Here is a 27,199-nt window from a genome sequence, read left to right on the forward strand (position 1 = left end):
ATAATAGCAATAATTTGAACCATCCATCAACAGTTCAACTTTTGTTGTTCCACTCAGAGAAGACAAAAGTTACATGCAAATTAGGGGCCATTTTTGAATGTATGTATTATTTATGTTCATTGTTTTATTTTTCATTACGGCTTGTAATCACAGTAACATCCATCTTTCAGGCAGTTTCCCAGTCTCTCTCTCCGACAGGTTGATGTCAGTTTCGTCCCTCCCATCAGCAGACAGGTTTGTCCAGGTCATGTTTGTGCCTCACCGTGAGGAGGAGCTGAGTGCAGTCAAAAGTTAATGAGATTTTTTGATGAGGTTTTCTTAGTTCTTGAACAGAACCTAGAAGTTCTGCATTGGCTTCAGCTCATTATATAGATGATGTGACAGCGCTGGGCTGAGTAATGGAAGTAATGTAGCAAATAATGTAAGTCATTATTTTTGCTCTCCTCTGCTAAGTGCTATTCTCTGTAACAGTGTGACGATGTGTTACTGCAGCTGTACGGCTCCAGATAGGAGGAACCATCATGGAGATGTAAAAGTGGCATCGAGGATCATATTGGGGCTGAAATCCCAAACTTTTACTCAAAATGCAATTTCCACCTTGGACATAGCTTGTGCGCACACACACACACACACACACACACACACACACACACACACACACACACACACACACACACACACACACACACACACACACACACACATTCTGCATATCAGCCCCCGGTACTGCTTTGAAATACCTAAACCTCCCATTAACATCCACATTAACATGGTCCTCTCCTTGACTGTATACTCAGAGCTTTTCCCTGTTTACACTGCTCAGCTTTACTTGCTATTTCTGCCAGTGTTTCTTTATACTAGTTTTCATATATTTTACAGTATATGAAAGGATATTTTAGTGTTCCTGGTGCTAGTACTGTGTTTTGTTCTATGAGGCGATCTCATCTGTTCTGAGTAATGGAAGGATGGGCTGCTTTTGATTTAATCAATTTTAAATGAGTAACACAATGGATTTCATCTTTGCAGTAAATTGCTCGACACTGGTTGTGTAATATTTTCATCACTTGAATGTTGTGAGCTGCTGTATTCATACCGGCATCACCCAGGAAATATCTGTCCTGGATTTCCAAACTGTTAGTTTGTTGAAGCTGGGAAAGCCGTAGTGATTGTGATTGGTAGTCACAGACTTCTTATACCCAGCTTGTCAGGACTCAACAAAGAAGGGAAATCCACACAGTAACAACTTTATCAAGCCAAAAATATATTAAATATAACTTAAAATATACCAAATAGATTAAAAAAAAAAGGCTAATTTAGCACTGATTTTTAAGCAAATGATAAATGTAACACAATCAAACCAAATCAAGAGAAGGTGGTCTGAAGGAAACCCGCCATCCCCCCACCGATAGCTGTAACCTGACTGCACCGCAGGCCTGTCAATCAAACAGACACGCCCCCAAAAACAGGTCTTCTTGAATCTTCTTTTCTAATGAATGAGGGATTATTTTCAGATGGACCTCCAGAAAACTAAGAAGAAGGAGTGACTTTAGCTAACAACACCGAGATAACTGATGGACACATTTTATTCACTTTGGATTTGATGAGAGAAGTTGAATGGGAGTCTATGGAGCCGGAGGCTTTTTGGAGCCGACCTCTAGTGGCACTCGCTGGTATTGCAGCTGAAGACACTTCTGGATCAGAACCATTTTACAGACCTGGAAGCTATGAACAGTATTATATTCAGTCACTGGTTGAGCTACGCATAATCCAGTAACATAATCCAGCACTCCACAGAAACTGTTGAGGAAAATTATGACTTGTCTGTTGTCGTGTAATAAATAAGCACAATGCCAATATATGTCTCCTCCTCTTCAGGAATCCAGTGAGCACAACGTTCTTATAATATTAGTTTAGAAACAGATGCAAGCGAGCAGCCAGTGTGAGCGATGACTCTATTTCCTCTTGATTTCTCCGACCGCACGAGGCCACATATTACATCTAATTCCTCAACAGTCGTGGGTGGAGCAGGAAAAAGGTCAATGCCACCCCACTAACGGCCGAACAGCCAAGGATAGCGTCTCTCCAGAGGCCTTTGTGCTGATGCTCTACTTGCATCGTCAGCTTCCTGCGTATCACAGCTCTCCTCTTTGTTCCCTGCTCACTGGGGGAAGGGCCTCGTGTCGGGTTAATTGCACAGAGGGAAGCATCTTGTTGCAGTAAATACTGTGTTGGTGATCAATATATAACTTACACAGTGGTTTCATTGGGTCCTATACTTTTGCAGTCTGTAATAAGAATAATACATTAGTTCATATTTCTTCCAATAATCAAAAGTCTTTAGTTTTTTTTTTTACCCCCAGAGCCTTGATTTGATAGATTAAACCCAACACTGACTTTTAAAACCACCTCACATCGCTCACAAATTGTACCACACCGTAACCAAATATTACCGAGGGGACACGTTGCTCACACCCTGTTCCTTTATTCAGATCAGTCGTAATCAATAATCCTGCCACCACCAATCTCTGACTTAATGTTGATGCTAAGGAAGAGGAGGAAACATTAGCTTCTCAATGAACGCATTCGAAGCACCTTGATCAGATTTCTGAGTGTAATTTACTGCCGGCCCGCCTGCGTAATCAATTTAAAGACGTATATGTACAGAACCAACAGTCATTTGCATAATGGAAGCTCATATAGTTTTGTGCTGACTGCGGTGATGTGAGGGTACAAGGAGCTGCAGGTCCACATGTATGAATGCTGATGTGCTGAGTCAGCAAAACTGGGCATGCACAAGCATGACGGGTAGGAGTTCTGGATCAGTTCTGATCACTGAAGGCACTCGGGAACACACACACACATTAGCTTTGGATTGGACATGTTGTCCTTTCAGAGTTCTGTCAGCGTTTCGTTCAATTGACTTCAACAAAAGTTGATTGTAAAGAAATTATTAGCATATTATTTTCAGAGACGATGCTTCGAGATTCATGTCTTTCTCAACTGAGGTGGAACTATCCAAGGTGCTGAAACGCTGTCCCAGAATAACGATGCACTCCTGAAATAGCCATTACTAATTTTGCATGAACTTATCTGCTGAATTCATTCACTATCAAAAAGATTGTGAGAGCAGCTCTGCTTATTTGAACATTCAAGTTCGTAGCGACAGTATTTTGCAGAGCTCCGATGAACTGAAGCATGCTCAGACATAAATGTTTAACAGCTGAAACCCACACTTAAAAAAGAGAGAAACTGAATTATACGTCTCCATTATAACAGTAATAAATGCTAAATCTATTGGGTATGAGTAATAAAAAGTTGGGTGAAATGTGTGGACTGCGTTCATGACGAGGTAATGTTAAATTTTATGCTAAAACTTAAACAGTTCAGTTAATGTTCTATCATGACATGACATTTCTTGTCATCTGGGCTGCAGCTATGGAAATGCAATGCTGCTTCACAAACCGCACTTTATGGATGTAAAATACTGTAAATCCTGCAGGTTTTACCGAGCTGTCTTGGTTCCACTGTAGTTAAAGGAGCACTGTGGAGGATTTAGTGGTGCCGAGTGAAGAGGCTGTAGATTGTAACCGAAGAGAGTGTCGCGGCTGCGTTTCGATGTGGAAAAGGTGCATGACCTGATGTGGAAAGATGGATTAAAAGTCAAGGCGCATGGAAAGGAAATAAAAGGAACAAATCTATTGCGGGATTCAAAGTTTTTTTTAAGCGATAAAAAGATCTCAGTTTGAAATAGAAACTATTTTAGGAAGAACAATTTCATAGAAAATGGAACTTCTCAGGGTAAAGTAGTGTAATAAGTACAATATGATAAATGTGAATGGGTTGACGGGGGTACAATTTTTGGCAGATGATACGATTATGTGAAAAAGGGATGAAAAATAGATTTTATGATTCATTTGATACAACCAACAATTGAGAAAGTGGAGGCATTGGGTTTTAGATTTTCAGTTTCAAAGACAAAGGTATATTTTATTATGAAACAGAAAATAGATAATTCAGTCAGAGTGGAGTGTTTCTCTCTGGATTTGGTTGCTGTGAATTATTTCTGTTCCCTAAACTTAAGTTCAAACTGAAGGGTTGCCGTATTGACAATGTGAAAATAATGCCATCATTAATTAGATATTTAGACCTCAAAAAGTGACTTCTTTGGAGGCATGTCTGTTTGACTGACAGGCCTGTGGAGCAGTCATTTTTCCTCTCTCGGTGGGCGGGGCCTAGTGTCCTCAGGTTTCCAATGAGATCTGTCACATCCGTCGTTGCTCCTCCCCAGATCGTCCAAATATGGTCACTTCTGGCTCCAACATGGCAAGATGGCGACGGCCAAAATCCCGACTTCATAACGACGGTTCACAAACCAATGGTTGACGTCGCTGAAGGTTGATCCTTGTTCAAGATGAAACATAAAATATCTGTCAAACTAGTCAAATAGCTTAACTGCTGAAGATCAGACAGAAGCCAGGAGACAGATGGTATGAACTTAAATTGATGAACAGATATAAATTGTTAAAGTTTACAGTTTAATGAAAAACAAAAAATCTGGTTTTATTGCCTTTCCCTGATATATGGATTCATTTTTTTCATTGAATATCCTCATATATATTGAAACAAACATTTTGCAAACAATACAACTACATTCTAAATAAGCTTATGTCATTATTACAGATATTCTCCTTATCATCTTATTATCCGTAAAAGTGACATTTTCTAACTTTATATTGTTATTATATTTGTCAGAGTGAATCAGATGATGAAATGTCATCGTGGAATTAATATCATAGCAGCACAGGAAAGAGCCTAACCTTACAGGGAACTATCGAAAGTTAAATCAACTTCAGACCAAAACAAATTGCCACCAGCTGGTGCTAAAACTAAGTTAGAGAATAAAAGCATGCTGTATTAGTTTATGTAAATAATAACACATCTCGAGTGTTACAATATGAGTTTTTAAATGTCATGTTTTGTCAGGAATTGAATCATTACTTACCTGAACTTACTCACTTAAATGCTTTTTTCTCTTCCTCACACTCGGGTCCCACCTTTTCCGCTGAAGACCTGCTCGACACGGCCGTTTCTCTGTATTTGGCAGGCTGCCTCAGTGAAGGAGGTGAAGGAGCAGCGAGGTCAGTGGTAACACACGCAGAGCTGAGGGGCGGCCGCTCTTTTATCACCCGGCAGCCACGAGCTGTCGGCTGTGATAAAGTGGCAAGAAGCTGCAGGTTCTCATTCAATAAAAGACTCATTTTTCTGCTTAAAAAATAGAGGGCTTGCCTGCCACAGCCTCGCCGCATTTTCTATGATATCGTAGCCCTCGTCACACCGTTAAGATACGCTTCATATGTTACAGGTAATAGAGTCTTCATGAAAACGTGGTGATTTACCTCAAACCAAAATGAAATTGTCAGTATTTTTATTTCCACAGATTATGTCAGTAAAACATCCATTCTTCAAAGACACATCTGTTCTGGTGATTAGATTAGAGGCAGGTTTTCTAATTGTATCTTCTGTCAGCTCTGGTCAGAAACTCCACTTTGATAAATGTCTTGATTGTTGCCCTTAAAATAAGCCGGCCTGACGTCAATATTACGTTGAGAAGAGATTGGATCGTACAAAAAACAAAGTGTGCATAAACAAACAACCTCAAAGACAGGCGGGAGACTCTGGAATTATTCATCACATATTTGGTAAATGCACGTCCATTGTGTTTATTGTACTCAAACAGTTGCTATTGTACTCAAACAGTTGCTATGGTAACATGGCCAGTTGCTTTTCTTCATGCAACACAACAAACAGGAGGATTTCTCAATACCCTGGTCCCCAGGTGAAGAACTCTGGGATATCTTTGGAAGTTTTGGGATGCGGTCTAAACGACATGCTGACGGTTTATATGAAGAACATTATTATAACTGGGTTTTATTTAGATGCAGCTGCCATCACTGAAGGCCTTACAGCCTTTTGTCAGCAGTCTGATTAGACATCTGTACTTCCTGATAAATTCCTAATATTGCTGACTCTGAATTACCGTTTTGATAATTTGCTCATCTTTCTTTACCTTCAAACTTTTACCAAACATGACAACCAGCACATTTTGTATTTGCTCCTCGGCAAAATTCAAAACCTTTTTACTGTCCCTGCTGTTGTTGAGTTTTCCAGAAGCAATTGTTTTAGACAGGAGAATCTTTCTTCTTTTGAGTTTTTCAATCTTTGAAAGCACTTTTCTGACTTTGCAGTCTAAGAAAGTAGCGATGGTCCAAAGGGACTGCTTCACCCCGGGATTATTTCAGAGTCACAGATCAGTGTTATCAGGCACAATGATTTCTGCTTATACACATATGTATAGTTTCTTTAGGTCCTTTTCTATGCTCAACAGAAAACATCAGACACTGTAAGATGTGCTGCCATATTGATGGAATCATGGGTTATTCAAATATATATATATTGGATAATATATTAATATAATATTAAATATTTCACTTTTTTATTATTATTTTATATTATACTTTTAAATTGTATTATTATTTCAATATTGCATAATATAATAGTATTATTACTTTCCAAAGTTTGACTGAGTGACAGATGATTTCTGAAAGGCCTTAAGAAAAATGTAACACAATGAGAGTACAATCTGCTGTTCAGGGTATTTTAAAACGTGCACTCACCCCTTATCAATAGTGCTGGAGCACATTGGACATCAGCCAGGTTCTGTTAGAACAAACAAAGCTGTATTTATTTGCATGTAAGAATCAGAGCATTCACAATAATCACTCAAAATCAGCATGAGAGGTTGAGAAACAGGTTTCTGCAGCTTTCAGCTCGCTCTCTCTGACTGTGTTGACCAGAAGCAGTTAAACAGCTGAGATGGGAGGCTTCAACATATGTTCACATCATTCTTCATCTCGTATGTCCAGACATATTCAGTATTGTGGCTGCAGTTGCATATTTGCATATGACAGAAGAGGGAACTGTTGACCTTGGCAGAGGTCTGCGTTTTCTGAGTGCCCTTCGAGTTATATTTTTGTATTCAGTTTTAATCTTTTCACAGAGTAACTTATTGTTAAACACTGTTTAACTGTCTTCAAATGTATTATATAACTAACGTTTAATATAGTTTATCACTGAGAGTCTGTGCATTCAATACGTACTTCTTTATGCTAGTTGTTGCACGAACAAAATGACCTCTTCCAGTATGTTTAAGTTAGTTTGTAGTTAACATATGAGGATGCAAATTATGTTTTTTATTTATTTTTAGATTTATTTTTTAAATTGTTTCCTTCTCTTTATCTTGTGCTCATATGTTCACAGCCATGCAACTATTGAGGAAAAGCATCTGGGAGGAAGCCTGTGGGCTGTGACCTAGAATTTTAAATCAAGAGAACACCATATCTGCAACAATCAATATTGTTTCTTTAGCTCTTTGTTCTTTGTGACAGCACATTGGCAGTCTCAGCCGGCTTTACATAAATGTGGGTTATTATGGTCTGAGAACAAAGATGCTACTGGCTGGGATAAAAAGCACAGGGCTATGTGGGAGTGACCCCTGAGGCAAGAAAAGCAACAATTGTTCTATACTGCGCTGCAGTCTACAGATTTATGGCCAAAACCAGCTGGATTGGTGACATAAATGCAACAAAAAAACACTGTAATCTCCAAGACGGAAGCAGAGATGAGATGGAACCTAAATGATGCCCGTGGAGGAATTAATTTAATGTTTCTCAGCACCCGAAGTGATGAGATCCATCCAAGACAAAGGAAATGTGTTATTACATAAGAATAATTAGGACACAAAAATGTTTTAACATACTGAGAGCATGTATTAATGTTCACACAAAAAAAAGAGTGTGATTTATCTTAAAAATACCCGTTTTTAAAAATGTGTAAAAACAAAGCTTGCAGATTTGGATAAATACCTGATGCATCCATAACTGCATCTACAGAGGACAGCAGCTGTGTAAAGTTTCAAACTCGAGCCAACAGCAGCTGCACAGATGTGTCGACTGTACCGATATGAGCATTAGTGGCTCTTCATGTTTCACAACACTGTTGGAAGCTCTGAGCCAGAAAGCTGTCGGTTAACCACGCAGACGACCGTGGAAACATGAACAGAACCAGAAACAATGAACGCGTTTATACAAGGTTTGTTAACTTCTAGTGAAATAAGGCTGCTGATGGCAGAACAGGCACATCATTAGCACTTATTATACAAACAATTGATTAAGTAATTACCAAGGTGCACCCTTCAAATCCTCTTAATTATCCCGTTAATGACGTGTTGCCTCACTAATGGTGGCACATTGCTGTCCCCTACATGATTGCTAATAGTGTTGGTGATTTAGCGTTGGTATTAGATGGAACACATGGCTGACCCTTCCACTCTCGGAGCTTCACTCTCACGCATCTACACATCAAGTGTTTCAAAAACCCTTTTTCCCACCACATCGTTTCCCTGAATTGTACCTACAATTATGTACCAGTAGAAACCAGTAAGTGTGTTTCAGGCAACTAAACTACACTGTCAAACACAAGGTGTTACCAAAAAATGTAATTGATTTCATGTGAAAACAATAAATGTTAATATTTACCTTTTATGCTTTTTAAGATCAAGATAAATATTTAAGACAAAACTGGATCTCACCTGCTCGCTTCACGCCCTTTCATGATACTTCTGTTAGTCTGAGATCAGGACTTGGTGATTTCAAAACATGAACTTGATCCTTCCTGACATTCAGTTCACCAACAGATGTTTTGACATTGTCCTTTTCTATTTTGTTTTTCCAAATGTATTTCTCCATCGATGATGGAAAGCTGTTCCGGCCCAGACACAGTAAAACAGGCCCAAACCATGATACTACCACCGCCATGTTTCACAGATGAGATAACGTTCTCATGGTGGGATTGTTAATTCATACATTTAAACTAAAAAGTTATATTTTGGTCTCAACTGGCCACATAACATTTGTTATGCTGTGAGCCTTCTGACTCGACTACATGTCGTTGGCAAACTGCGGAAGGGCAGCGATGTTCTTCATAGAGTGCAGTGACTGACTCCATGTGTGCACACCTTTGTTGTGCTGTTCTCCTGATGGTTGACTCATAAACATTAACATTAGCCAATTTGAGAGGTCTTTAGTTGGTTAGATGTTCCTCTGGATCCTTTGTGACCTCGTAGACTATTCTACGCTTCACTTTTGGAGTAATCTTTGTTAGTTGACCCTCTATTTGTACCCAATCTGTCTGACTGTTGATTGGTGGAGTACAAACCCTTCAAAGGTGGTTTTCAAATCCCGATAATCATCAACACCTGTTTTTCTTTTTGTTTGTGTCATGACACACTTCCATAAACTTGTGTTGTGAAGCTCAGACGTTGACAGATCGTTATCCTTTAAATAAAACACCTGATTTTCATCTCATTGACAGAAAAAAACTGGACTTTAATTACACCTTGAATTTAACCACTAATGTACAAATTCACATATTCACAGATATGTAATATTGGATCCTTATCCTCAATAAATACATGACCAAGTATAATTAATTTGTGTTACTTCTGTAATTTGGTTCTTTGTATCTTATTTTAAGACTTAAGTGAACATCTGAAGATGTTTTAGGCCATATCTATGCAGAACTTAAAACAATTTTAGGGTTTTAGGGTACAAACTTTCAAGCATCACTGTACACACTGGAGTGTGTAGTGAAAAACAGCAACGTATTTAACCTGAAGTAGTCATGTTAGGCTGCAGGGGAAAAGAGGGCACTGCATTACAGCAGGTGAGTATTTTATGCCTCTATTTGAATCAATTCACTTGTCTGCACAGATGGTGTAACAGCTTATATCACTTTAGGGTGTATGTATTCGCTCGTGTGCGTACAGGTGATGTGTCATTTGCCTGATACGGCTCATGTTGGTCTGATTATGTATTGATCTCTCTTTTCCAGGAACCTTTCACACACAGCTCTCCTCTCTTGTTGTCACTGCTGCTGCTGTAAATTAAAGCATTCACTGGAACATATGGCGCTGCATCACACCGAGGCCCACGAGACAACAAATAAAAAGCCTCCGTACTCAAGGAATGAATGAAAGCAGTCAGGGGACCCTTTCCGCTTCTCAATTAACAGAAGTCTGCCAGAGCCTGCAGCCCCTCTCCTAAATAAATGACTCTGAGGTTTATGTGAGCATGCACGTTAAATTAAACCCAATGTTCCATTAAAATTATGATTTGCTGCAGTAATTGTGAGGAGTGGTGAGCGACTGACTCGATTACCTGTGTGAAATAATCAATCTGTGGACACAGGTCGAGTCGGGGTTTGATGGGAAGTCAGAGATGTTGATCTGCCACAGCCGACGTTTGATTATAGTTGTTAATTACTAAATAATCCCGAGAACTGAATCCAGGACCTCAGGAGGGGGATGCTTCTTCTCCCACAGAGCACACTGATAATAAAAGCAGGTGTCAGTACATCATGTGTGCTGAATGAAAACAGGAAAAAAACACATTTTGATTGCTTTTATTGTTCCACAGTACAATGAGACCGATGAGAATGATGAAACCTATTGCAATGTTAAAGAAAGTGAAAAATTACTTATGGATTGGTCCGGTGATTCTGATCCGCTTTAAGACGCACTGGGTTCTACTCGCGCTCATGCTCCATTCTTGCTCAAAGTTTCATAAAAATCAGGCTGGTCGATTTTCTGTGATCATACTGACAACGAAAAAACACTCAAACGAACTTCAGTGAAAACATAATCTCTTTGGTGGAAGTAAAAAATAAAGTTCAATGTAAAAAACTGTCTGATAACATTTGGAAAATCAATGTTCACAATGGAACTTTTTCACGGCTCAGGTGGGAAAAGTCTCTTGTGCGCTTTCTCTACCCTTGATAACACCCTGGTATATATTCATCCTTTAAAAAGTGTGAAATAAAGAGAGCTTCAGCTGGAGACGATAGGTGTCACCATTCATTTAGTTTAATATAAATACTTGTAATCACTGTATAATGGGTTTTGGTAGGTGTGTTTTAAACTGTCTAAAAAAAATATTGTTTTTCAGCTGAAGACTAAATACTACCCTCTGATGTAAAGTAAAAAGTAAACTGGCCATGTCTGAAACATCAGTGATGCTCGTTTGTAAAGCTTTAATCTCCGACATTCTCCTTTTCCATTTAGTTAAAAAAAAAAAAGATATGTTCTGTCTAAACTATTCTGAATAGATACCACAAACACTGCTAAACACACACGGACACACAGAGTCCAACACGCAGCATGAACACACTCATTGTGGTGAGGTTGAATGTTCAGCCTTGAGTGTCTGACTCTTCCATCCTACATGTTCCCATGAGGCTACAGTGACAGACAGTAATGGTTTTTAAAAGCGTGATTGATGAACACAGTACACTCTGTACAAAGGAAATCGGTAAATGAGGGTTTGCACTTACTCTCATAATAGCAGTAACTCAGTGTTAATAAACTTTAATTTATTGTGGCAAATGGAAAATAACCCGGCAGATTCTTCCTGATTCCTCACAAAGAACTTGAATGGTCTGTGTGCAAAGACCTGATGGCAAGAGAAACCACCTGATGATGATTCTTTCTGGTCTTTTAAGATAGTTTCTTCTCATTTTTGCGTTAAAACTTGAAAATTCAATATCATATTTTTTTCAATGGATCTGTGATTATTTGATGACCTCCGACATGAGTGTGAAGTCATCACTCAACAACGTTAGTGTGTGTGTGAGTGCAAAGTGTGTGTGCACACCAGAGGAGACTAGAGTGGATCTTTTATTTGACTTTCAGGGGTGTGGGTCAAATGTACTTCGACCCAGACAGTAATGTCCTTGTGTGTGTGTGTGTGTGTGTGTGTGTGTGTGTGTGTGTGTGTGTGTGTGTGTGTGTGTGTGTGTGTGATAATTGCTGTGGGACAGGGCCAACCAGAGAACACACATATCGATCACGATGTTAGGTGAGAGTGTTTCCTTTCATCTGGCGGCCGACAGCTCCGAGTGCGGATGGCCTTGTTTTGCACTTTGCTAATTGCCTAAGTGAGAAGCTCTGGTCTCACCAGCTGTTCTACCGTCTACTCCTTATTGATATTTGCTCATGGTGTTTGGATGGATGAGTATATATAAGTTTCTGTGCAATACCTAAAATATACACGTATGGTGGTATTCAGCAGAAGAAAAACAGAACCTTTCTTTTATTTTTGTACCTGTCTGCTGCTTCTGTTGATCCAGTTGTCCGGGTGCCATTTCTCATTAGAGCAACAAGGACATGTTGACACTGAATGTCTCTGGGAACTTTTCACAATGTTTGAATGTTTGGACTGAAGAAGAGAGTTGTGTTATTTGATAAAGACATATTGATATTGTGTTAGTGTCACACAAACAATGATACTGTGTACATGTCAGTATCTGTCTAGTTTCTATGCCAACAGTGACGAAGGCCCAGTTGCTTCCCTACGCTGGCCACACGTCACAAAACTTACAAAGAAGAAAAGTTAACCACTCGGGGTTCAGGATGACCAATCAATCATTCATACTTGTCAAAGTTCTGTCTTGTAAAAAACACATTTATAAACGTATCCGTCCATCAGATGGTTTAATTGGTTAGACTTATCCACATCACGTATAGACTTGTTTAAAGTTATAAAGGAAGAGGGCATGCTGGGAAATGATCATTTGCTTGTCCCTGTATCTGGGAGTGCTTCTGAAGTGCTGCTTTCTAGGAGCCTTTTAGGACCAAATAGTAGAAAGGTCTTTCTTAAAAGGAGGAACTACCTGCCACAACAATAATCATCTGGTGAAAATCTGCTAGTGTCAAAGCCCTAGATTGAAGGAACTCAAAGTCTCAACTCAAGTCCAGAGAAATTGTTTGCATGCATGTAAAAGAGTCTCCATCTGCGTTCTATATTTGAAATGTTCAGACATTAACAAATGTTAACAAAATATTTATTTCCTGTAAATCTGAAACCTTTGTGTTGCTCCGTACAGTCACACTACAGTGGCCTCGCCGTCGGCCTTCAGCTTCTCCCGCTGGTCGCGGCTTTTCCAAAGATTACCTGGAAATACTTTCCTCCACCTCAGTGGAGAGAACATGTACTCACACCTGCACACCTCCGCCCTGCTCCTCCTCCAGCTGTGTAGCTGCTGCTGCAGAGGCAGTGGGGAGGTGTCTGTGAGCCAAAAGCCTGAATGGAGGCATTTATCTTAGCTGCGCTCGCTTCCTCTCAGCAGCTCGCCGTCCTCCATCCCGTCTGCCTGATGGATCTCACGGGCTCCAACAGTTGGCATCTCCTTCAGAGCTGCGTCTGTTCCACGGACGTCCTGCGAACACAACTTTTCTCACTCCCGGTTTTGTTTAATCACAATTTGCCGTCAGGCTGCAGATTGCAGGTCTTACATTGTTGTTCCCTTCAGTCCTAACTTTCTTTGTTTATTATAAAATAATGAATTACTCTTTCGGGACCCTCTGGGTAATTTTCTGCCGTTATCTTTTAGTTACCCTACAGTTTAATTATGGGATGGTTTAAACACAGGATAATCTACTGGAGATATTTCCATTATTATTCTTGTGTACAAATCAGACAAATCATCGTTTTGCTTCGAGTGATATCCACCTGATGCCGATACACACACACACACACACACACACACACACACCTTGTTTTTGATCTTGTATCTCCGTGAGTGTGTTTGCTTCATATAATTGCATTGTGTGGAGATGCTTTCGGCCCACAATGATTTACCAATGATCTCTGCTGGCTGACCTGCTGCTGAGTGGGAGCTTTCAGCGGCCGGTAACTTCAGACGGCGAGGCAGAGTGAATGTCAGAGACAACACAGGCGCAGACAGACAAGCTGTCTGGAGCCTGCGGTTATTGGCCTCATTGATTGAGACAGATGCTTTGCTGAGCTGAGGGACAACCTGGCAAATGGAAGCTGAAATCCATAGAAGACTCTGCAGCGCGCAAGGTGGCTCATTTCTGTCTGGTCATCAGTTCTGGTCCTGGGTGTCCGATGTTCCCACCTTGGCAATGTGATTTCACCCTGGAACCGAGGCACCGATGGAGCATGGGACGACAGTGTGATGAGATAAGGCTGCAATGTTTCACAATAATGTTTACAACCTTTATATGAACAACACCACAACAATGACTGTACATCAGCTAGTTATGCTAACCATCGTAGTTCATGCTGTTCTGCAAAACTATTTTGAAAAGAAAGCTTTTTGTGGTGTTTTTGTATACAACCCTATTTCTGAAAAAGTTGGGACGCTGTGTAAAATGTAAATAAAAACAGAATGCAATGATTTGCAAATCATGTGAACCCATATTTAACTGCAAATAGACCAAAGACAGCATATCAAATGTTGAAACTGTTTCATGAAATAAATATGCTCATTTTGATTTTGATGCCAGCAACACAGCTCACAACAGTTGTTTTGCATCACCTCTTCTTTTTACGACACTCTCTAAACTCCAGAAACTGGTCTCAGTTCCCAAACAGCTCTTTTTATACCCAATCATGTTACTGATCAGTTGCCAATTAACCTCATTTGTTGTGATTTGTTCCACCAGGTGCTTTTTTGTGTGTAGCCAGTGAGGAAATGTCCCTCCTGAGCTACTGTAGGTTCAGGCAGGCCTTGGCTCCTCCTACATGGGTCAGCCATTAGGCCGGGTATAAAAGCTGCACCAGATGAGCTGTTGTCAGCCTGTTTATCCGTTCTAGTGTCTGAGTGCTCCATTGAGATTCACAGCGATCTGGTCGGTGGTTTTAAGGTTCAGTCTGGACGTAAAGCTGCTGTTGGTTACCTTTTGTTTGTTGGTACTCCAGACCCGGCTCCTCAGGGAGGCCCAAACCAGTGTGAGCCGGCCCAGATGGAGGAGGCTCGATGTTCAGGCCAGAAATGAAAGCCACTGCTGTTTTGTTTTGCAACGGTTTTCTGTTTCTTTATTTCTGTTTTATTGTCTAGTTAGATGACTTTTGTTGGTGTTAGTTTCCTGTTTTGTTACTAAATTGCTTTTGGTATTTTCCCTCAAGAATTGAATTCCCATAATATTGTAGTTGAGTTAAGTTTGATTTCCTTTTTCCTTTTAGGAGTGCTTTGGGCTGGCAGCAGCGTGGCTGCCCAGACGGTGGTGGGTTGTAGTTGTAGTTTCTTCAAGAATCGTATTTAATAAATTGCCCTTTAGTGCAGTTATACTCTAAAAAAAAACGTCAATAAACTTTGTAATCTTGGAGGAATCTGTTGGCTCAGTCCATTTATTTTCTGTCACTTGTGGATCTGTGGTTGATTTTGTCCAAAATCCCCCAAAAAAGCAATAACCTTCTCTGCAGTGGTCACATTAGCTTTACACAACTTATTTAGTCTTTTCTTAATCCTGTCCCAACTTTTTTGAAATGTGTTGCTGCCATCAAACTGATAGCTTTTTCTATTTAGCCCACACCAGATGGAACAAACAGTACTTTCTCCAATAATTACTTGCTAGGTAATTAAATGAGGATCTTTGTTATCCAACCCTACATGATCAATTCAGCTCAATGTTCATTTGACAGCACTAATTCATTACAAGAGCAGAGTCACATTAAACTCTCCAATCAGCTGCCCTGAGTTTTGATTTTTACAGCGAACAAAGATAAAGACCTCGTTCCCAAATTAATTCCATCAAGTCTACTTTGTGTTTTTTCATTTGTGAAGGTATCACAATGTGCTTCAGATTTAACATTTACAATGACAGATGAATATCGGTCCTTTAAGCCACTGAAATATTTCCCATCCGTGCAGGATGTGTTGAGTTCAGTTTAACAACAAATAAGAGCATAAATATCAAAGTAGGAATTCTGTGCTCCCCAGCCGGCAGCTAACAGAGACGATCACAGCTCTGTGTTTGCCGTTCCTGGTGGAAATAAAGGAGGGTGTGAAATAAGAAAGAGGTGTTTGTTTCCATGTCTCAGATTCTAAACTGGATAACCTTGTTGTTGACGTGCTCTCCTCATGTGTGCACATCTCTAAAACTTTAAACTACACGGGGGATGCATTTACAACATGGTGTAGGAACCCAACGATGGAACAAACAGTGAGTTTAGTGAATGAAAAGTGTTTGTGATGAACAGAAGAACTCACAGCAGCAGACATGAAGATGTCTGTATTCATGAAATAAGTGCTTCGGAAATTCTTCTGAAATTGCCAAAGGGTTACTTTACGTCTGATGGCTGACGGCATTTACGGTACATTATGACCGAATTAAATCAGATAAAAGGGACACTTCAAATCAAACCGACATACTGGATGTATATTCGATTCAGTTATAGATAAAAACATAAAATTCTTCTTTTTGCTGCATTCAGATTTTTTGCCAAAGACTTCTCCGAGGCCAAATACTTCTGTGATGATGTGGTCATTTCTCAGATTGAGATTGAGATCCTGCACACGTGCCTTTCATTGGACCACCACTGATTTAACCTCAAACTAGCCACATAGTTTTTGTGCCTCAACCTTTTCAAACTTCAACCGTTTTAACATCTCAAGCAGAGTTATTTTCCAGCCTGGACTTGCAGAGTTTACGTGTCTCTCTCACTCCCTCCTCCCACCACACGTCCTCAGTCTGTGTTTCTCTTCATGCATTGCTTCCTGCCGACCACGCCCACCTCACCTGTTCCCACTTTTCCAATCAGATCCAGCTGCCGTCACTCAGCAATCCTCCAGTCAGTACGTATACTCCCCTTCAACCACCACTGGATGGATTTTCATGTCAAGTCTTTGTGGTAATCTGTTTGCTTTTAGTTGGACTATGTGGTTCCTAAATTATTTTGTTTGTCTCATCCTGGAAATTAGATTTGAGCTGTTTTATATAATAGTGTTGGTATCTGTTCAGCTGTTTGAAACACTAAAATGTTATTTCTTGTCATAATCTGTGTCCTTGTCATGCATTGTTCATATCTGATGCACCTCCATAACAAGTATGAAAGAACCGGGAGTTTATTCATCCTTGCAAAGGTGTAAATGTGTGAACGGTATGAGGATAACCTGCTGAACCTCCTCTGGTGGAGTATAATTGGCTTCAATCATGGTTATCTAAACACAGCGACTCCGTGGTCGGTGGTGTGCAGCGAACAGTTACCTCAAACTCTCCTCCTCTCTTCCCAGGAGCCCTCGACCTCAGCAGCCAATCAGCTGGCCGGGAGGGAGCTCCATGGCTCCGCTCCACTTCTCTCTACCTCCCATCCCAGGAGCAGAACACTATTGCCTTTAACGTTTCATCTCACTAAGGCATGATGGGAGAAAAAAAAGTATAAAAGGTTTGCCAGCCTCAGAGAGGAAGAAATATAGAAGCAGAGGTGTCAGCTGCAAGGGATCATGGGAGTCGCACTCTTTATGGGCATTTTTAATGGTGACATTTTATATGCGGACACACTTCATATACTCTTCGTTGAGCAGTGCCTTTTAAAAAGACGTCAGGGAGCCGGCGTGTTAAACCAGGAGCTGATGAGACGGGATTCCTCTCCGTGGCCTCGGAGGTCTGGTAATAAAATGTTAACAGTTCTGTGATCCCCCGAGAGCAGCCGAGCTGGAGATTACACTGTTGTGAGTACATGGTTACCTTATTACGGCGGAGATACGAGCCTTTTGGGAGGAGACGTGTCTTTGAGTGCACTGTCAGTGCAGGGTTATCTGATACAGCGTGTCCTTCAAAGCTGAACACGGAGAACTGAATGAATTGATTTTTTAGTGACGAACTGATGTGATTTCAGAGTGTTGACTGGAGCCTTTTTATAGAGCATCTATGGTCCTACAGCAGTAGGATTAAACCCATTAAATTAACTGAAAACATTCAAAGAAGGGTGTTTTTACAGTAAATTAAATTAAAGCTTGATTCATATTTTTATCATGAAAAATACTGGTGATGACCTCAGATCGGAGCTACAATACAAAATAAGGTTTTGCAACACAAGCAATAACCAATAAAACCTAATGAGGGATGAAAAAATGAACAATAGACTTTTGCACTCTACAGTGTCCTTCATCAAACAATCTCTCTCATGTTAATACATTGATTTGAATGTCCTCTTTCGCTACCGATAAACCAAAACATGCAGTAATGGCCTAAAGGCCTCCACAGTCCCACTGAGGACATTTAAAAACAACAAAAATAGTGCTGCTGCACATGTGGATTTAAAATGAACCTGACTTGCGTTATTTTTTGTACAGAAGGGATGAATAAATTCCAGGTTTAAATGAGTGACGGTGTGTTAGAACTCGTCCCCGTCGTTAAGTTATGTTTCTTTGGTACTTTGTGTTGTCTCGTTTCACGTGTCTTTACTTCCACACCTCGTGTCTTCCAGCTCTCGTGATCGTCTTTCCTCGTTCCAGCGTTTGATTCTGTTCGTACCGTTTTGCCCTTTTTGACTAAAACTTTCTGCCCTTTTGCTCTGACGTTTGATCGCTGCTTACCTGGTTTTGACCTTTGACCTCTCGGTATTTCTCCTTGGGGTTTTTGCCTCAAGTGAAGAACTTGAACTTCCACCTGGTTGTCTGGAGTCGGGAGTCACACCCCTGAGTGGTTTGAGGGTGACCGTCCTCAGGAAACACTGCCCGAAGCAGAAGTTTGTTGTTTGAAAACATGTCAATTATACTGTAAAAATTGATTTACTGCTCAGTTCTTCAAGGTTTTATTTCAGCTCTGCAGTTGGCAAATGATATCGATCTCGCTCGAGAAGTTAAAATTCTGTTTTCTAAAATATTGAAATATTCCTTTCAATCTTGCTCTGCAAACAGATCTGCAGAGAAAGTGATTACTGAAGTATTTGTTCAAAGGAAATAGTACAAAGTATACTTCTCAAACTTGGCTGCTGAACATCCTCCCCCTCAGTCATCTCTGGAGAAAATGTGTCTTCGGTGCCTGTCACTCCGTCCCTCTGGTATCTGCAAGTGTAACGGAGGCCTGACATTTCCTCAGCTTTGTAGCATAATTCATTTACAGTCAGAGGAACTCATTGTTCATGAATTCCTGCTCGTTGCTCGCCCCAGCTGGCGTCATCTCTCTTGCCAGGCGTTGCATCACTGTGAGCAAATCTAATTTACACATGAAGAAAAATGTCAGCTACAATTATATTCATATCATATTTATGATAAGAACCCAAACTCAATAAAAGCCCCGGGGCTAGAAATAGCTTGTTGATTCCCTCGTGCCGTCCACCCTCCAGAAGCTGCTGTGATTATCTCAGGTGATGTGTAGGAGGGAAGTGATGAGGATGCACCCGACTTGACACCGGGCTAATTTTTTTTTCTAGCGGCCTCATACGGTGTGAGGTGACTCCAAGGTTCCTCTGTGGCTTTTTATTCCTCAGAACACCCGTGTAATCAGGCTGCCACTTCTGATTAGCAAACACACCAATCACAGAGACTGGATGGCGTGCCCCTGTAGCCCTGCAATCAGCACTGTTCCTCTGGGCATCTGAGGATGTGTGGGCTCGCAGAAACAAAAGGGAAGTAAATCATACAATTAGAGTTCAGACCCATTTACAATGAAGTTCTCAAACTTTGGGCCAAATGGTGGAATAGTGGCGTAGCGGTGGCTCCTGGATCTGTAGCTGTTCCTGGGTGTTCACAGTGGGAGCGGAGCAGCTGATAGATGGCTCCACTCTGACACATGGTGGGTGGTGTGAGCGGCTCTGATTGCATCTGTGTGGTGGCGAGCAGCTAGAAGGTTTTCAACAGTCATATGAGGTTTTCACAGATTTACGATTTCTGTGTCTCTGAAAGTTCATGGATGGATTTTTTTTTTTCTGAAGTAGTTCTACATCACTTTGCATGTCTTTTTTAATACTCTGTTCTCCTTATGAATAGTGTGTATTCTGCATGTTTACCATACAGTCATGAAAAAATTAATAAATCGCATGAAAACTTTTGACTTTTTTGACATTTTTGAACAATTGATCTCCTTTGAAACACTGCTTCCAGATGAAGGTGGTGTATTCATACAAATGACACCAAAACGTAACAGTTTGGGATGATTTCTTATTAACGGATCCACGTTCAGATCCTTTATTGATTTTAGATTATAAACCAGGTGTAGGTGCTACATAGATACTGTGAAAGTATCAAAGCAGTCAGATCATGGAGAAATTCACACACATCATATTCAGCAACTGTTACATTTGGAACGACCTGAACACAAGTTTGTGATGTCATATGTCTGCCCTCAGTACAGTGGTCACACTTTAGTGGAACTAGAAAACGACATGACCAAAGAAAACCTGTGGTTGGCCGGGGACGGCTGTCCCCTTTATCTGTGGACACTGATCAAATATTCGCTTGTCTGAATGTTAAACAAGGCGACACCTCCCATGCTTCTTTTTTTTTCTTGACTGTACATGAAACAGGAGACGCATCGTCTTGATCACAGTATTAGTTTCTTCTATGATGTCCTCACAGTTGGAGATCATATGACCATTCTTGTACTATTACGCATCAGCATTGATCAAAGCAAAACCTTGGGGAGGGAATATTTACACTGGAGCTCAGAGCTAACGTTTCTCTTGCTGATGTCAGCCATTATCAGATCTTGTGGTTTTCATAAGACTCCAGTATGTGGTGTCCCTGCTATGGACATTAATTATTGTGTACAATGGGATAAATATGCATTAAAATGAGAGAAATGTGAACGATGAAATTGCATTCATCGGTTGTTCATTGTTTGATTTCAGAATAAAAACGGTGGGAGTTACATCGTGTAAAGAAAATGACATTTGTTCCTTCAAAGTGATAAAATGTACCTATCCTCATCTGCACATGATCGAGTAACCATTAGCTGCACAGAACAATACACGGCATAAATTAGACGCTGTGTGAGTCCTGTATTATTAATAATGAATAATTCAAATGTAATAAAGGACGGGCCACTTTGTGAGATGTATTAGATTGTTTCCTTATGATTCTGCATCAGTAATTAGTTTCACTCTCTTCATCTCTGCAGTCTATCTTTCTCAAATATGAAACGGCCTCCTTTTTAAGAAGAAGCTGAATCAGTGCATTGTGTTAATAGCCAACCTGGTATCCCAGCAAAGCGTGAAATAGACACGCCCGCCCACAACAGCAAAACGTGAGATGGCTGCGCTTTGGGCCGTCGAGGCGTGAAAGTTGCACGTTTTCCTGTTGTGGACGAAACCTTCTGCATGCTTTGAGCCAAGTGGTTTACAGACAAATTCAACTGAACTTAAACATAAACACATGGTTGAGGTGACTAAATAAGGACATATTCAGGGTTCACAAACAAAATAAATAACTTGACACTTCTTGGCTTCAAACCTCATCGTCCAGCATGGCAGTTTGCAACTAACACCCCCTCGCCACCTTTACTCCCTCCTCATACCGCCAAAAAATATCCTTTCTCCTTGATCTCAAACCTCTGTTGCCGGGACCTTGGTCACATGACATCCACGTGTGTGTCAGTTTCACGCTTACAAAATGTGTAGCATTCACGCCTCGACAGCCCAAAGCGTAGCTAACTCATGTTTTGCCGTAGTGGACGGGCGTGTCTACGTCACGCTTTGCTGTGTTGCTGGGTTGTAATAGCAGTAGTTGTGGTGGGAATACAAGTTTTTGAAATGACTTCCCAGTCAATTATACTGTAAATGTAAATGAAAACTGTGTGGCTTTGAGAAAACTGAATTAACTGAAATTTGTGAAAGCTGATTGGCTGCTGTGGTCAGTGACAATGAATGACATCCAGCTCCCCTGATCAGACGGTGACTTGTCGACAGTGTTGCTCACAGCAGGAGTGTGTGGTTAACGCTCCTAAAGCTGCACATCACATAATGTTCCCCTGTCTCTGGCCAATATCCAACTTTGTACAGAAGTTAAAATGAAGTGGAAACTTTTACTTGATCCCAGCTCAGGAATGATGGAGGTTTTGTGCTCAGAGGCCGAGATAGCAATCAGCTGGCTCTAAAAGGTCCCCACTGGAATCCTCCATAATCTCTGAGGAAGTCTTCTATCAACCATAAAATCTTAATAGCTTATAAAAATCATCTGTGTGACCTTCAGGGAGACTTTCGCTTCAGATGGGATGTGCTGCTGTTTGTTCTGCCCACTTTTCACTGAAACAAATGTTTTTTAAAAAGTAAAAAAACAAGCTGCAGAAACATTTTGCTGATGTGCGTCAGAAGGCGTGACTCCGTTTCATCACGTACGCACGACAACCGAGGCTAAAAATGTCCGAATCAAACTGGCCCTTATTTAGCTTTGCACTAAAGGGCAGCGTGCGTCTGAGAGAAGTAGGCCAGCCGGGACACCAACAACGCTTTAATTGTAAAGATTTGTGTGGATGCCAAACAGCTTCAGACAAGCTATGAATCTCAGCCTTTTGTGCTTCAGGAGCAGGAGTGCCACAGTTTGTATGCGGAGCTTAAAGAGGTGTCAAAAGGCCTTACATAATGTTGTGCTACGCTGAAGCTGCGATGCATTTTTCGTGGAAACAGATAATTAACAGAATTAATTATTTTGGAGTAGGAAAGCACTTGTAAATGGCCAAAATGATCTCATAATGATGCAAATTATTAAGGGCCAGGAATAAAATGCTTCTCACGGGAGGAGCGGCTTCTGGCTGTGCTGACATGAAGCTGCAGGACATTTAGCATCGTGTGAGTCGGAGGTCGGCCGAATGACAATGAGCATATTAAAAGATAAAGTTCAAACAATAACGGAATTATTTTCTGAGCAACATGACTTAATCTAATATAATGTATAGGGAACATTAATATAAAGGAGAGTCCCACCCTTATTCTATTTCATGTTGAAAGAGCAACACTGCCAGTAAACAGCCAGTACAAGTATTGTATTGAATACGTGCTTTCCTTAAAGTTCATATATTGTGTGCTGCTGAGTTTTTTGGCCTCTCCTGCTTCTCACTTACCACAGTCCAGTGTTCGGCATTGACTTTCTACTTCCTGTTTGACAGGAAGTTAGTTTGACTCACCTGAGGATGACGTGTGTGAAGTCTGTCCGTCCTTTGCCAGTCTTCTTTCTTAGCGCTGTAGAGGGAATCACCTGAGTTTAAACACTTTGAAGTGAGGACATTGTTTTGATCAGATTTATGTCAACCTTAGTTTTATTCATGTGTTCTAACATCCAGCCAAAGATACAGTCATGAATACTCAGTGGAATGCAACTCTATATGTTGTGATGTTTGTGCATATTTGATATCATGCATTCAATCGTTTAACTTGTTGGGTTACAGGATTAAATGACATCCTTATCTTGCTCAAGACCTATCTGCTGCATGCTGCTGTTATCATGATGTGATGTGACATTTAGCATAGTGTTAGTATAGGTAGACCACGAGCCTAAGCGCTGATCTGGAGGCTCCGCCCACACCAGCTGATGGCTCAGCTGATCGTCACTGATGCCTGCTCCTTGTCTTCGTCTCACATGGACGGGCAGGGAGCTCACCGAGCTGAGCCTTACAACCAGATATAACTTACAGCAGATGTAATTAAAGCTTGCTTTGACTATATTTCACACACTTTGACAGCAGTTTAGTAAAATATTTTAACCAGACTACAGATGTGTTTGAAATTCCATGAGGCGAGTTAAACATATATATATATATTTGCTACGGTTGCAAAAAATTAAAACACTAAATTCAAGTAAAAGTTCCTCAAAATTGTACTTAATTACTGTGGTTGAATAAATGCACTTAGTTACTTTACAGCATTGATAATGTTTATATAAATCGACAGCTTAATGAATAAATAGCTTTCAAACCAGTGAGTTTAATGAGTGCATTAGTGGTGGAGACATCAGTGGTTTCATTATTTGAGGAGTTTGATGTGTTACTTCAGATTCTGTTATTTCTCTTGTAAAGTGGCGTCCTCCATGTTGCTTTGGGCTTTTGAGACGTTTTTTGGTGAGAACATCTTTTTTTTTTTCCATCTCACATCAAATATTGAATCCTATTTAATTAACATATTTTTGATGACTGCATCCACCAGTTATCTGAACATATCCCCTCCCACACCGTGTGTCTTTGCCTCGTTGTCTTTCAGACAGGTTAGGACGTCTCTGGAGCTCCTCATTATTGGCAGATTGGACTGATTTCCAAAGTAAAGATGAAAGATGATAAATGTTTGAACTCTTTGCCCCAAAAAGACTAAAAATGCATCATTACGAGAGTTTTTGACTGATTTCTCTCTCTAAGATGTTTGATGAATCAAAGCCCACATGTGTGTGAGTCTGTGTGCAGACATGACAAATAAACAATGCAACTCAACAGAGAACACAGTGTGAAAGGAAATGAGACAGAAAAGCTGTTAACTTTCATAAAACAGGACCCATTACATCCGGAGGGAAATTAGAGAGCTCGTTGATGGATGGCACGCTCCGACATGATGGTGAGTTATCGTGCAGCCGAAGCATAAAACAGTCATTGGTCTCAATAGGGTACATGTTCCACGGTATCAATCACACAACCTTATGAACACAATCAGAAGTCCGTCCCACAGATGTTTCGGTTAACCTTCAGGATTAATGGCACATCCTCCCGGTCTTATTCAAAAGGTTACAAGCTGTGCTCATAAATCAGCCACGATTACAACGTGTAAAATCAAACGATACGTCATGAAATAGCAGACGGTTTTGAGTTGGATTCATATAATTAGATGTTGTCAAATAAACATGGGAGACATTTATAGTTATAGAACACGGTTCACATATCGTGTTCACCTTTGACGTGATTGTATGCAGCATCTGTGCTCTCCAAAAATACAACTTGGAGGAGAAACCCAAATAAGATCCACTCGGTCCGTTTCACGCTGCACATTATAGCAGCAAATGACGGCCACTTCTATCAAAAGGACATGAATCATGAATGGTGCCATATGGGTCACTTTTCTCTTCTCAACCTTCTAATTTTGTATAAGTCCAGAAAAATCCAATTTTCTACTTTACATGATTAAGGAACACCGAACCACCACGTACGCACTGCGTTTAAAAGATTTCATTCAGCACATTAAAGGATTTGTCTGCTGAGTGTTTTATCGCTGTTCAACATCCTGCTGCAGACAATAAATATTTAAAGAAGACTTCTGCTTTCTACTTGAGATAAACTGATCTTATCGGGTCTGTAGGTGGCTAATACCGGTCTTATCAAGCAAATCAAATATTGTCAAAACATTTACATTTAATTCCATTAACGACACACGATTAACATCTGGATTTTAAAAGAATATGCTGGTGAGCAGGTCAGGTTTGATTTGTGAGAGAAAACTGCTGCGTTAACTTGCTGTGCGTGGTTTCTTATAGTGGCAGACATCAGGTGTAACGTCAGGCAGCAGTAGTGCTGGACACAGTGTGCTGCATGCATTCAAATAATTAAACATAATGGTGTGTCTGTCATTCTCATTTCACAATTTCTAGGGAAATAGTATTAAAATGTGTCTGAAACAGATGCTGATGCATGAATGTTTCTACAAGAGCACTGTACTCAGGAGGGTGTCAGAGTTTAGGTGTCAGTACCTGTATCAGGGGAGATAGTTATACATTATGTAGTGAATAATTGGAGGGAAAACGTAGAAAAGCTTCCCCAAACTAGTTTCCGAGAGGGATTTTATAAATAATTCACATGATGTTGAATTTGTTTGGCTTGTACTCCATTCAGGATGAGGTGGGGGTGGCTGCTGTAAATATAAACCTGATTACAATTAGCCTGTGTGGCAGCACTGCAGGTCACAACTCTCCAAAGCCCCCCAGCCTCCAGTCAAAAGGATGATCTCCAAACAGCTTTATTAGCTTCGATTACAGACAAATTCACCTCACCTCTTAAAAATATGAACATAATAACAACAGATTGCTGAGAGACCACAAGGCAATATACAAAGTCGTGGCCAAAACACTTGTTCCCAATTGCAAAATAATGAGTAGGAAGTTGTGTGGTGCTGTGAGTAACAGACAAATCAGTGCAGCACCTCAGATACTGTGCCTCTGCATGCCTCTTGGAAGTTGCTGCCAAACATTTCTCCAAGACCACAGCTATTACCTCTGTTCAGTGGCATGCAATTTATGTGGTACTCCCTGGGGAAATTAACTTTGTGGTGACAACTCACAAGATCAACAATTCTGAAAGGAATTCAAGCCATTCGTCTGCAGAAAGGAATAGTATAATTACAGGCCGTGAACTTCAGCACAGACCTTCTCCAGCCGAGGGATTTTCGCTCTCTCTGGACTATTTATATCATTTTATTTGTACTAGTGTTTCTTTCCCTCCTGAGAACGGATGGTGAACAATTTAATTTACATGACAAATAGAGGAAGTTGACACTAGAACGTGGAGATTTTTCAAAGCAAAACATCCCCTTCCTTTTTATAGGTGCCTTATGTGCAATTTCTTGTGTAAAGCTTTAAAAATGAACCGGAATTAAGTTAAAAAATGGAAAAACAAACAAAACTAAAAAAACAAAAATAGTAATTTAGACAGTATATCGAAGAGGTCTATGTAATGAGTCTGTCCTCAGTTCAACTTGAGAGGAAGAAAAAGTAATGTATTAATAATGATAATAATAATAATAAATGTTATTTGTATCTTTTGTGCAGCTGATGACAATCCACGGTATTTTTCTGTGGCTGTTTTCCTGATACCAGGCTCTTGCTAATAAAGATGATAAACAAGCCATAATGTAAACTACAGTTAACAGATGGATGCATACAATCTCGCTTCAAAAAGCCAGGAGGAGTAATGGCCTGGAGAAATCCACCAGAAACTGAGCAGAAACTCACAGACTGCCTGGATGCCACAGTCACGATCGCCTCTTAAAGTGGAATTATAAAATAGGACTTCAATCTCACATATTGCGCCTTTAAAGTGTTCCTAAATATTCACTGCTTTGGTACTTTTTGTTGATATTCCCGGTCCCGATGCTGCTGAGGAGAGCTGTTGGCATCCCGAGGAACAGAACTGTGCACACACACCATTATGGGACTGAGGCGACGATTATGCCCAGTTGGTGCCGGGAGCCAAGTGCATACCAATGGGCTGTGGAAATATACTGATATGCAGAGGGGGTCAGCCAGAAGATGAGCAGCGAGCAGTCTGGCCTGCCAACGGATCGACTGTCCTGCATTTCAAACTGAGTTCGGTTGCATAATGAAGGGAAGCTTTTAATCCTCAAAGCTCCAACAGCTACTGTCAGGACATCGAATT

Source organism: Brachyistius frenatus, unplaced genomic scaffold (assembly GCF_029030835.1).
Source record: "Brachyistius frenatus isolate BFR_SWC_R1_liver_20210118 unplaced genomic scaffold, ASM2903083v1 Contig_181, whole genome shotgun sequence".
In the NCBI taxonomy this organism is placed as follows: domain Eukaryota; kingdom Metazoa; phylum Chordata; class Actinopteri; family Embiotocidae; genus Brachyistius; species Brachyistius frenatus.